The 12,327-nt window shown below is 46.9% G+C and overlaps 1 protein-coding gene across 3 annotated transcripts in view; it reads right to left on the reverse strand.

Annotated features, from left to right (window-relative positions):
- CACNA1I (calcium voltage-gated channel subunit alpha1 I) overlaps positions 1-12,327 on the reverse strand; it is a 1,993,092-nt gene that overhangs the window by 191,195 nt on the left and 1,789,570 nt on the right. The window lies entirely within an intron of this gene.

The raw sequence follows: 12,327 nt of genomic DNA on the forward strand, positions 1-12,327 counted from the left end.
TTTTGCTCTCTGGGATGCTCAATGTACCTAGAGGGACTATTGAGGCTGGAGGAAATCCCAGCAAAGGCAAAGAGTGCCAAGGCAGTGTTGGGTTCCAGCATCACTCTTGTCAAGGGAATCTACAGTGCAGCCATGTAGGTCTGCCCGCTTGCCTTCTGTGCCCACGATATGCTGTATACCAGCTCCAGAAGTGGTACCAGTGTTGAGAAGCCATGCTAAAGGCCATTTCTCACTAGGCGCTTTGGCTAATTTGGAAATGTCCTCCTTGATCGCTCTATTATCTTCCAATCAGTCTGAAGGACAGTGGATGTATCATCCAGGATTGGATGTACAGGCGAGTGCCGGTAGCTCACTGTAATGACTCTTGAACTCCTAGCCCCAATGCTCCCATCATTTCGACAATCCACTAAGTAACTGTGCCCTCTGTTGTGGCATAGTCCCACATCTTTAGTCAGGGGGGCTACAACAGAAATGGATTCATAAGGAAGCTGTGAGAGAGGCAACACCTATAGCTGAGTTTCCAAACTGCTCTTAGGCTATGCACAAAGTGCTCCCGTCCGCTCCATTGCCAGAACCGACAACCCTGTTCTTAAGTTATTCACATTATCACAGAGAAGCAGACTGTCCATGTTTCCATTTTGGTCAAGATATCTTTGTCCACGATTTGTCCATGGATTATGCCCATGGTCGTAGGTCGTGTGACAGGCAAACACATCTCTCCATTCTCATGTGTGGCCAGCCTTGACTGTGATGCAAATGGATCTTTGATTTTGCTAATTTCTTTTATTTGTGTTTAATTATTAAGTGGAGGGGTGGACAATTTGTATTTCTGTTAAAAATAAAATTCTAGTTTTTCAGTGCCCCTGTCTAAGAAACCCTGCATCCGAAACCAATGTTTAGCAAAGTCATCTTGTAATGAGAGCCAATTGCAGAAATCCTATGCAATTCTTGGGAGAGCATTGACCTCTGCTACCAGAATACAGAACTGCATGTTCCGTTCCGCGCGCTGAGACGATTTGCATATTCACAACCTTCTGCCCATTTACAGGGAGCTATGTTTTCATTTAGAAGTTAATGAAATCATTCTTATAATAGTTCACTGTGCACATATACGTGTTTCTTTCCCTCTAACACTGTTGAGATCATTAACTGTACGGTTCATTGAAGACACCCTGATTTTGGTAGGATCTGTTGTATAAGGTCCATGTGTTTGCATGGCGCCAGCATGCCCAGCGATTGCTGGCCTCAAGGTGGCCCTGCATCACTGCTTTGATGCTAATGGCTCACTAGGGATTATTGCTACAGCCATGCAATAGACCATGGACCGGTGCTGCTCTAAGGACCATAACTGATAACTAAGGGAATGCATGGTCATCATTTTAAACCTCAAAGAGTTTAACAAACCACCGGTAAAATGAACAGGGGATATACCGACATGCTAGACATCGAAACATTCATGTCTAGCCATGGTTTTTCATGGCTCGTCAACCTCTTCGGGGACGAACATGATAGAATGGTCTAGCCATGAGCAACCTGTGGTTTTGGAAGACCATGGTTCATCTAACCACGTATCAGGGTATCATAAAATACAAAGACCAAATGCTACCACAGTCCCCAAACGTCCAAGAGTCTCAACACACACAGGTGAAGCACAGGGTACAGTAATTCCAAAAAAGGAATAAACGATCTCAAGTTGCACCCCTTCTCTCCCTCAGGGGAGTGGTGGTCGTTACAGCGGACGAGAGTGAGTGTTATGAGGGACTGAGGCTAGCAGAGAGGAGTGTAGACGTGGGGTGTGAGGAGAATGGTGTAGGAGAGTATTGGGGAGGCAGTGAGGATAGTGAGGATAGTGAATTAAGTGGCAAAGGGATATCTTCAGGAGCCGTAATGAATGTTTTCTAGTATGAAATTTGACATTTCCCAGACAAAGTACCCATGCGATCAGATTCAGAAATGGTGGGAAAGCTGGGAATGTTGAAGCCTTCCAGGAGCATACTGATAGGAATAGCTCTATAACTGAAATTGCGTGGCTAAGCTAGGACAGGGTGGATACCTTCCTACCGCATGAAGGAAAACATATATATATATGGCCTTGATTACCATGACCACCACTTGGTCCCTTAAAGTATTCTTTGGCAGTGCCAAGCAGCATTATGCCAGTGTACCCCCTCTTCTGGGTGGTAGACACCAACAGGCTTCCAGCGGTCCCGAACGCTCCTTCATACCCTGGGTGACACCAATGGACTTATTCGACTTGAGATGTCTGGACACTCCACTTCAGGACTCAGAAAGACACCATCACTGGATGGCAGGCATACATGACTTGCTTCCAGGGCACTTCTGATGAAGAGCAGCAGGTTCCATGATGGTCCCTCTTAGCTCGGAGAGAGACCTCCTAAACAGTTCATCTCTGGATCAGTCTTTGGAAGAACACAGCAGCTTTCGGATTACAAGAAGAAATTGCAGCAGCAAACTTCTCCTCCTGCTGGGCTTCAAGAAACAGCTTCTTCTTGCTTCAACTTTGACTTCAGCTTCTGAACAAATTGGTGGGTGAGAGGTCCCATGTTATACACATTTGGTCCCCATTCACTCAGGACGAGCCAGGCTCAGTCAGCCAATCATGCAGAAGGGCATTCATGCAGGCAGGCAGCCAATCAGGCTCACAGGCATTCAGGCCATTCAATCCACCCAGAGACTTGTAACAAAGAATTTGGATTGGGGCAATCACCCAGCCTTTTAGCACACTACACTGTATTCATGTCAGTTTCAGTGAGGGCTGTCTCAGGCATTGTGTCTCCACACAAAAACCAGACACACATAACACAGAATGTGAGTTCACTTCAGACTCCATTCACACAGGTCCCACCAATAAGGTCTACCCACAACACACAGACCCTGATAAGCCTCTAGTAAGTCTGACAGGAGGCAGCCCCAGAGCCAAATATGGTATTTCCACCCAACAGCCAGTCAGGAGAAAGGGCCAGAGTCAGGGCTTCCCAGGATTTTGGGAAACAAGGTAAAAGGCAATAGAAACCAAGAGGCCACAGTGGTCATCTTGCCTTCCTCCAGCAATCCATTGATTCCTATGGCAGGGCCCTTGCGTCCCAAAAATGTAGGACACTCAGAGCCACTGTCAAGTCAGCATGTAGCTGCTACCAGCCCATGCCCTGCCCTGCACACACATAAGCGGTACCAGAGTATACCCCCTCCCATGTGTGCCACAAGGGTATCATAGAAAAAAGCATAGAAAAAAGCATAGGGAGAAGTGGTAGGACAAGGACTAGGAGGCCCTGTCCCTTCATGAGGTATTTCCAGCATCACTGACACCTCCTGGACCAGTTCCTGAAACGAAGGTGGTTCCTAGGCCTGTTCCCAAAGTTGCAGCTGCATCAGCATGAGGTGGAATGATTTTGCTCGGCACATGAGTTGTTGCAGCCTGGCCAGGTTCAGGTTGTTTGACTAAATCCCATTCCCTGGAAAGCCAGCTGAAGAATTGACCCTGTCATGGCCAGATATTCTGAGAGCCTCTCACCTGGTTGAAGGTGAGTGGTATGGGGCCTGGATGCATGGCACAAAGTGCCTGGAGGACTCAGTGCAGGCCCTTGCAGCCTCTCAATCTCGCTGCTTCTTCTGGTTAGGAGCTCTCCAATCGAGGATCATCTGAATGGTCTGGTCAGCCCATATCTGATATTCTTAGTCACCTCTTGGGGTAGACTTCTTCTCCGACAAAGGCCTCAGGCAGACATAGAGGCCATGCTCAGATGGCGAGGCAATGGTCTCCTGCAACACAACCTTGAACGCATCCACCATGGAGAAAGTGATCAGTCCGGAACCGCTACCATCAGGTGTAGAACTGGCGCATGTGTTAAGCACAGAAGAAATAGCGGTGCTTGCAGACACAGCCATTATGGTACCTAGACTGGGTGCTGTGGCGAGACTGGGCACAGCACTGCGTAATGCAGGGCTTGGACTAGGGGGTGAGATGGTAGGCTAGCCTCCATCCTTGTCCAGGTCGTTAAGGCCCAAAGAGGATAGGACACTATCAAGTCTCCTCCATGAGTGGTAAGGAGCAATGTCTCACGGTCGACTTCTCGGGGACCACAGCAGACCAGGATATTGGTCCCAGATGGGGGCAGGTGCTTCACCCAGTCACTTGACCAGGCCAGTGAGGTACTGTAGGGACTTTGTCAACTAGATCACCTGATGGAGGGGTGAGCGCCATTGGACATCACCTATAAGGAAGCAATGTTCTGGCTTAATCCCCTCACTTTCAGCCCAGCTGACTACCTGAAGCAGAAGCAGATCCATGAGAATGGTGCCTGACTGTCCAGTTAGCGGCAAATCCGGTACAATCACTACACAATGATTATGCTTTTGTATACAAATCAACACTATTCACACAATTGGCACAAAATAACTGATGTAAAAAAAAATTGAATCTTACCCTGGCAATATTTACACTAAACAAAAGGTGGCAGATAGGAAGCACCAGGTAAGTAGATATGGTCGGTATAGAGACACCAAAGGTTGTCTCAGCAGTGCCTCCAAAAAATGTACTGGCGGGATGGATCGACTCGCACTCGGTGGGAGACAGGTGTAGGTGGGCACAGGAATACACTTTTCCTACAGCCGCCTTTTCCCTGTCTGCGGCATCCCAGCTCACCTGAGTTACTGGTTCACCATGGGTGTGCCAGTCTAGGACAAGGACGGGGCCAGAGAAGGCAATAGTTGTAGAAATATCCCAAACCCCTACGAAAATGAACACTAGGTTAGATTAAATGCACTACACAAGGAATGTGCTGGTGTAGTTTTATATAAAAGGGGGGCATCACACTACACATTATTATCAATTATTATACATAGGCAGCTGCATCTAAAACATTACAAAGAGTCCTTTAAAAAAATATAGAGTCCTCACAAAGTGAAATTTAGAATATAAGAAATATGTACAAGAATCCTTCCTTGAATGTCAGCCTGGCCAAAATGGTCCTGTATAGTTTGATGGCTGATTGTAGGGCAGCAGTAGCATGGAGGTGACTCCAATGTATCCCCTTGCCATGCCGCATATGCCATAGGTGGCTGGCCACATTAGCAGCAATGTGGGGCCTCTGTAGAGAGTCCTTGTCAGGCCGCGTATATCAGCAAATGCCAGGTGCTAATTGCGCAGAGTCTGTCAAACCCATGCCGCGTGCATCAGAAGTGGTCGGGGGGATTCAATTTGGGTCAGCCCGAGCAGGGGCGTCCAGCAACAATCACGATGCGCTCCCTTTCGTTTCTGGAGAGCGCTGTGTATTACAGGGCAGCCCAGGTGGCAGTGGTGAAGATGGGACGTTCCCTGTACCCACAGGGAACGCCAAACAGTGAGCTAGGCGCAGTGGTAATTTGAAGTGCGGTACCACCCCCTGCAATTGGGCGATGCATTGTCGAAGAGAACAGGCCATGACAGTGCTTGAGATTGCGAAGCGCCTCCTGGCAACGTGGTGCCGCGTATGTGAAGTTCCTGGGCCATGGTGGTGAACGAAGGTTGAGTTGCCCCTCATGGCCACAGGATACAGCCAGCAAGATCCACCAGGTATGGTTTTAGAGGTGCTGATCAGAGTGCCAGGCTCAACCTTCTGAATTCAACAATACTATGTTTCACCGCTTGAGCTGGTCAGCATTCTAGCTTTGCTTGTGTTTGAAGGGGCCCCCACGCAGCACAGGCACAGCGCGATCCGTCTATACTAACACAAACATATTGCCATAAAAGCCCTTTTCAGCAGGCAGGGGCCTACACTTCAACCAGAACTTTGCATGTCTGAATGTCTTTTGATTTATCCAAAGCTTGTACCTCGGTCATGCCATCGACAATGTCAGCAGATAAGATCCTTTCACTGGAGCATTGATAATTGCTGCTGTTGGACTTCTTTGTTTTCTTTTCGTGCTGCTGGGGTTTGGATCAACTTGAAGATGTTTCCCTAAAAGAGGCTGTCTGGTCTACACTATCGATGGTTAGCAATAAAGGCAGGTGTATGTGTGTGCCATTTCCCCCTACTCTCTTTCATTAAAAATACACCCGCCATCTCTCCTTCCTGCATCTCTCTCCTCTCTCCTCTGTCTCTCTGATATTTCTCTCTCCTTCTACCACCCACCTCCAGCTCTGATGTTACTACCCTCTCCCACGATCTTACTACTCCATCGTGCTCCCCCTCCTCTGCACCACTGCTCACTTCTTCACACTCCTACCCTCTCCGCATGACTACTACTTTACTTTCTCTGCACTACTTCTACTCGCCCCTCTCCACACTACTATTAGTCTCTCCTCTCTGCACTGCTACTCTTCTCTCATTCCCCACTACTACTACTCTCCCCTCTTCTTCAACAACCCCTCTACTCATTTTCACTTAAATCATTATCAGGTACTGGGTAAACTGTACTCATTAATTTGCAGAGTTCTATTGGATTCTGCTTTCTAAGAAACAGACGAGCTGCGAAAAGTCACAGCCTAAAAGAAGTGCTTTTGCACCTGTAGCAAAGCGAGTCAACTACCAGGTTCATAATCTGGAACCAAGATGACCAACCATAGCCAATGTTTCCATCTCCAACCGGACATGGATGGAACATGAAGGAACGAGAAACAGCTCTGGTTCTATGTGAAATGCCATGTGCTTCAGACGCCATTTTTCAGTTGATCCAATGTTTGTGTGTGAAGAACAAATGCAGACCACATGGACATGGTTAGCAAAGAATCTACCTTGTACATTCAGGTGTGAGTGTGGAGGCAACGATGAACTGTGTGATAATGGTTGTCACACTGTAGCCAATTTATCAGACTCTGACGGTGACGATGAGTTCAGTAAAGAGGATGTTGATCCCAATTAGTGACCTGCTAAAGGTCACCATGTAATTATGTTATGCCAAGGTTAATACTTTCAAAGGTTCAGTCCTGGTACATAATCACACTTCACAAGTTAATAAAAAGTAGTAATAGCTCAAAATTCATATTGATTGCTTTTATGTTCGAATTAAAAGTCCAAATGAGGTTTCATAACATATGAACATTTGTGACCTACCAGTGACTTCACAGTGAATTGCTAGGAACACTTTTTTTCGGCCTGACAATACCTTTCATATGAGACCTTTAAAAGTAAAAACTGACAAAAAATAACTGAGATATTGAAGAGTTTTTTTAGTTTAGCTTTGTTGACGCCCATTTTGATGATGTCATCAATCTAACACGTCCCACACCATGGAGTCACACCATCGAAATCATTCATCTACAGCTACATCTAACATATGTTCCACCTTTTCAATTCCACCTTTTTTCACTTAAACATACTCAAATGTTCGCCTACTATAGAGAAGACAATTACAGGATAACTAGATAGGAATCTAGATAGATAGATAGATAGATAGATAGATAGATAGATAGATAGATAGATAGATAGATTAATAGAGTCAAAAGGGAAGTTTACATTTGAAAATAATACATTAAGAATAATAACTATGCACAGACAGCGAGAAAAAATACGGACAAAGGATGCAAGACATACAAAGGTTTTGTTTGAAATGCAATGCACAGTGCTGCAGGCTGTGTGGAGGGGAGGGCTGTCTCTTTATTTTATGCACACAACATGAAGAATCAGATGAGGGGTGCATTTAAATCGGGGTTTGGTTATGAACGATTACTTTTATTTTAGCGTGTGTGGCTATAAATGGCTCTGGGTGGGGCAGGGATCAGGTAGGCGCTGTTGGATAAAAAGGATTAGAGAGACATGCATGAAAAATCGAGAGAAACTGAGGGAATGGAAACAACAGAGGTGGGAGAGAGAGAAAGAGGTGAAACATAAATAAGAAATAGAGAGGGTGAACATGTATACAATGGGAAGGTTCAAAGAAATCAAGTTTGAGGGTGAACACGGCAATCAAATTGGTAGAACCTAGAAAACCTTTCTAGCTAAAAAGAAAGTAGAAGATACATGAAAAGGAGGAGGGTGGGTGTGAGGGAAGAATTAAGGAAAAATAAGTGGGGGTGATAGCAGTGAGATGGGGGAAATCGAAAGGAAGTAAATCAAGGTCCCATTTGGTTCAGGGATGGAAGGAGGAAAAAGTAAGAAGGAAAGAGAGAAAGCAGAGAAGGTGAGAAGACAGAATATGGGATGGAAAAGAGGAAGGAAGGAAGGAAGGAGGAAGGAAGGAAGGAAGGATGGAAGGGAGGGAGGGACGGATGGAGTGAGGGATGAGGCAGCGAGGGAGGGAAGGAGGAACCTCGCTCCTTTCTTCATGGTGTTGAGAGATGCTTTATAGGGAGAGAGACACAGCACTCCTAAGGAGATGGCGAGGTGAGGTGCAGGAAGAAGGCCCTTAGAGGACATGGAGACAATCGGAGCATCTTTGCACGTTTGGGGGTGAGGGTTGGAGTCACCTGCCCGTCGTGTACCTCTCTGCATACACATATCCTGATTATCCTATATCTTTGTCATCTGAGTACCCCACAAGGATGGTTAGTCCCTGTGGAAGGGTTGAGGAAACTGCCATACCCTAGAAAGCCCCCTGAGGTTGTGGAACATGGCCATGCCTGTTCCTGGGAACGTGCACTCATATCAGGGTGGCAGTCTCCTGTTTTTAGGGGCTGCGAGTGTGCATGTAGCTAAGGACTTCCATAGTGCATGGGGTTTCGCAATGCATCCTACAGTATTGCTCAAAGGCTCCTATTAGGGTGGAGGAAGGGCAGATAGCACTAGGGTTTAGTGTTCGCTATCATGGGGTAGGGCCCATTTGCCTGAATAATATGAATATCGATCTCTAGTTTCACACTGAGGGCATCCAGGATATGCGCTTGTCCGGGGTCTTTACAGATATGTATGTATTGGGGTTCAGTGCCCATCAGGCTGTGCAGCAAGGTACTGCTCTACGCATAGGGTGTATAGCAACAGTACACAGCACTATGCATACAATTAGAAGTGCACAGCATGAAGGGTACATTTAGAAGGATGTGGCATGAGAGGATAATCCCGTATCGCTGCTTCGGATCGCAGCATTTCAAGCATTGCAATCCTCATGTTGAGGTTATGGAAAGTATTTAAAGTCAATAACCCCTGGGGCTAAGATGGGGTCTGTGGCAGTTCCCATGCGAGACCATCTGGGCATACATTTCCCCTCAATCAGGGGAGTTGCTAGGTCTGGAAAAGACCCGGGGCTACGCTGATGTCGGAACTGTTGGGACTGGGGGCTAGCTAGCCTTTTGGCTGTAGCTCCTGAGATTCTATCCGGGACTACAACCAAAAGATCAGGGGCTATAGTCCCCTTAGCCCCCCCCCTAGCAACGCCCCTGCCCTCAATACAATAATTGTACTGACATGTTCATGACGTAATCAAAGGTCATTCACTTCTGGGTAGGGCCATTCCCAGGGGCGTTGCTGGGGGGGGGCTAAGGGGGCTATAGCCCTTGATTTCTTGGTTGTAGCCCCTGATAGAATCTCAGGAGCTACAGCCAAAAGACTAGCTAGCCCCCAGTCCCAACAGTTCCGACATCAGCGTAGCCCCGGGTCTTTTCCAGACCTAGCAACTCCCCTGGCCATTCCCATGGCTGAGTTAGGTCTAGACACCCGAGAGAGGAGCATGTGAGCATCAGGACTATTAGCCGCTCAGGAGAGGCCCTCCCCTCCATGCTACTAGGGAGGGCCTGATCTAGTGGCACTACCTGTAGTTCCTAGGATCTTCCTAAGGAGAGTCTAGCCACCTGAGGGAGGAGCATGTGAGTACCAGGACTATCAGCCACTCAGGAGTTGTACTCCCCTGTATGTTACTAGGGAGGGCTAGACCTCTGGATGTCTGATCTAGGGGTTCTACCTGTATTTCCCAAGGATCTTCCTAAAGAGAGTCTAGACACCCGAGAGAGGAGCATGTGAGCGTCAGGACTATTAGCCGCTCAGGAGAGGCCCTCCACTCCATGTTACTAGAGAGGGCCCGATCTAGTAGCACTACCTGTAGTTCCTAGGATCTTCTTAAGGAGAGGCTAGCCACCTGATGGAGGAGCATGTGAGTGCCAGGACTATCTGCCACTCAGGAGACGTGCTACCCTCCCTGTTACTAGGGAAGGCTAGACCTCTGGAGGTCTGATCTAGGGGAACAACCTGTAGTTCCTAAGGTTCTGCCTACGGAGAGTTTAGTCACCTGAGGGAGGAGCATGTAGGTGCCAGGACTACCAGCCACTCAGGAGATGTGCTACCCTCCCTGTTACTAGGGAAGACTAGACCTCTGTAGGACTGATCTAGTGGCTCTACCTGTAGTTCCTCAAGATCTTCCTAAGGAGAGTCTAGCCACCCGAGAGAGGAGCATGTCAGGACTATTAGCTGCTCAGGAGAGGCCTTACCCTCCATATTACTAGGGAGGGCTAGGCCTATGGAGGTCTGATCTAGGGGCACTACCTCTGGTTCCTAGGATCTTCCTAAGGAGAGTTTAGTCACCTGAGGGAGGAGCATGTGAGTGTCAGGACTATTAGCCGCTCAAGAGAGGCTCTCCCCTCCATGTTACTATGGAGAACTAGACCACTGGAGGTCTGATCTAGTGGCACTATCTGTAGTTCATAGGATCTTCCTGAGGAGAGTCTTGCCACCCGAGTGAGGAGCATGTCAGTGCCAGGACAATCAACCACTCAAGTGACGTGCTCCCCTGCATGTTACTAGGTCTAGACCTCTGGAGGCCTGATCTAGTGGCACTACCTGTAGTTCCTAGGATCTTCATAGGCAGAGTCTAGCCACCAGAGGGAGGAGCATGTGAGTGCCAGGACTATCAGCCACTCAGGAGGTGTGCTCTCCTCCATGTTACTTGGGAGGGGTAGACCTGTGGAGGTCTGATCTAGTGGCTCTACCTGTAGTTTCTAAGGATCTTCCTAAGGAGAGTATAGCCACCCGAGGGAGGAGCATGCGAGTGTCAGGACTATCAGCCACTCAGTAGATGTGCTCCCCTTCCTGTTACTAGGGATTGCTAGACCCTGGAGGCCTGGTCTAGGGGCACTACCTGTAGTTCCTAGGATCGTCCTAAGGAGAGTATAGCCACCTGAGGGTGGAGCATGTGAGTGCCAGGAGTTTCAGCCACTCAGGAGAGGCGCTCCCCTCCATGTTGCTAGGGAGGGCTAGACCTCTGGAGGTCTGATCTATAGGCACTTCGTGTAGTTCCTAAGGATCTTCTTAGGGAGATTCTAGCCACATGGGGAAAGAACATGTGAGTGTTTGGTCTATCTAGAAGAGGGTTGACCTCCATTTAAGAACCAGGGACTGTTAGCCCCATGAAGTTCTGATCCTTCAGTGACACCCCTTAGCTCACCAATAGTAACCCACCCCTTGGAAGTGCCTCTGCCACATGGTTTGACCATTCAATGTCCTTTTGTTAGAAGGTACTGTGCCCATCGAACCTCTATATACTGTACTACTGTGCAGCTTTGTGTGTTTTGATAGTTCAATGTGCAATGGTGTGTGCCCAGAGGGAGCCTGTAATTAAATGTATGTTTAAGCGGAAGGACGTATGTAGACTTAGCATTGCAGAATTCATCATCCATAAGCGTCCCTGAGATGAATAGCCTTCATGGGTGCAGCTGATCTGTGACTTGCTCCAAATGTAGGGCCGGGTGAATAAACGAACAGGCGATCTATGCACCCCCGGTGATAAGAAGTTCTACACTATTACAGCTATTCGTAGCCGTTTTTCTCACGTCCATTCAGGATGTAAGTTGTGGTCTAGTGTGATATATACTGTGTGCTTGGTGTCCCAAAAGTGGGACTTTAATGCTAGTTACGATGTGTTTTAAATATGTGTTCCTCTCCATTTTGCATGAACTTTTGAATTAGAGAAGGTAGATAGCGTACAAACCTGTTAACATTTGCACAAATAATCTCTTACATTGGACAACATATGTTATATTGGTATTTGAGACTATTGTTGCTTACAATATTTTTATATGTATTTTTTTAGACTATTCAAATTGACCGGGGTATATGAAAGAGATTTCCATTTTGAATAAAAGAAATTGTCTGTCCTGAAGAAGGCCGAAAAACTACAGGTGTTAAGACACTAGAGATAGTGTCTCAATCTCCAACAAGGCCGAAACATGTCGACACAAGACAAGACTTATTAATTCCTAAAGTCTAATATCTAGAATACGGCTGCATCAATACCAGCCAGTTCTCATTGTATTTTCTAACCCCTATCATGTTTTTAAGATTAGACTCAGCTGATTATGTACTTATTGATTGATATCTATATATCGTTCTTTTTTCTCTTTTAATTTTCTAAATGTGCTTTTGATAATAAACTGATGTAGACACATTTATGACTATTGATTTGTAA

Source organism: Ambystoma mexicanum, chromosome 3q, assembly GCF_040938575.1.
Source record: "Ambystoma mexicanum isolate Mex_15411 chromosome 3q, UKY_AmexF1_1, whole genome shotgun sequence".
Taxonomy (NCBI): domain Eukaryota; kingdom Metazoa; phylum Chordata; class Amphibia; order Caudata; family Ambystomatidae; genus Ambystoma; species Ambystoma mexicanum.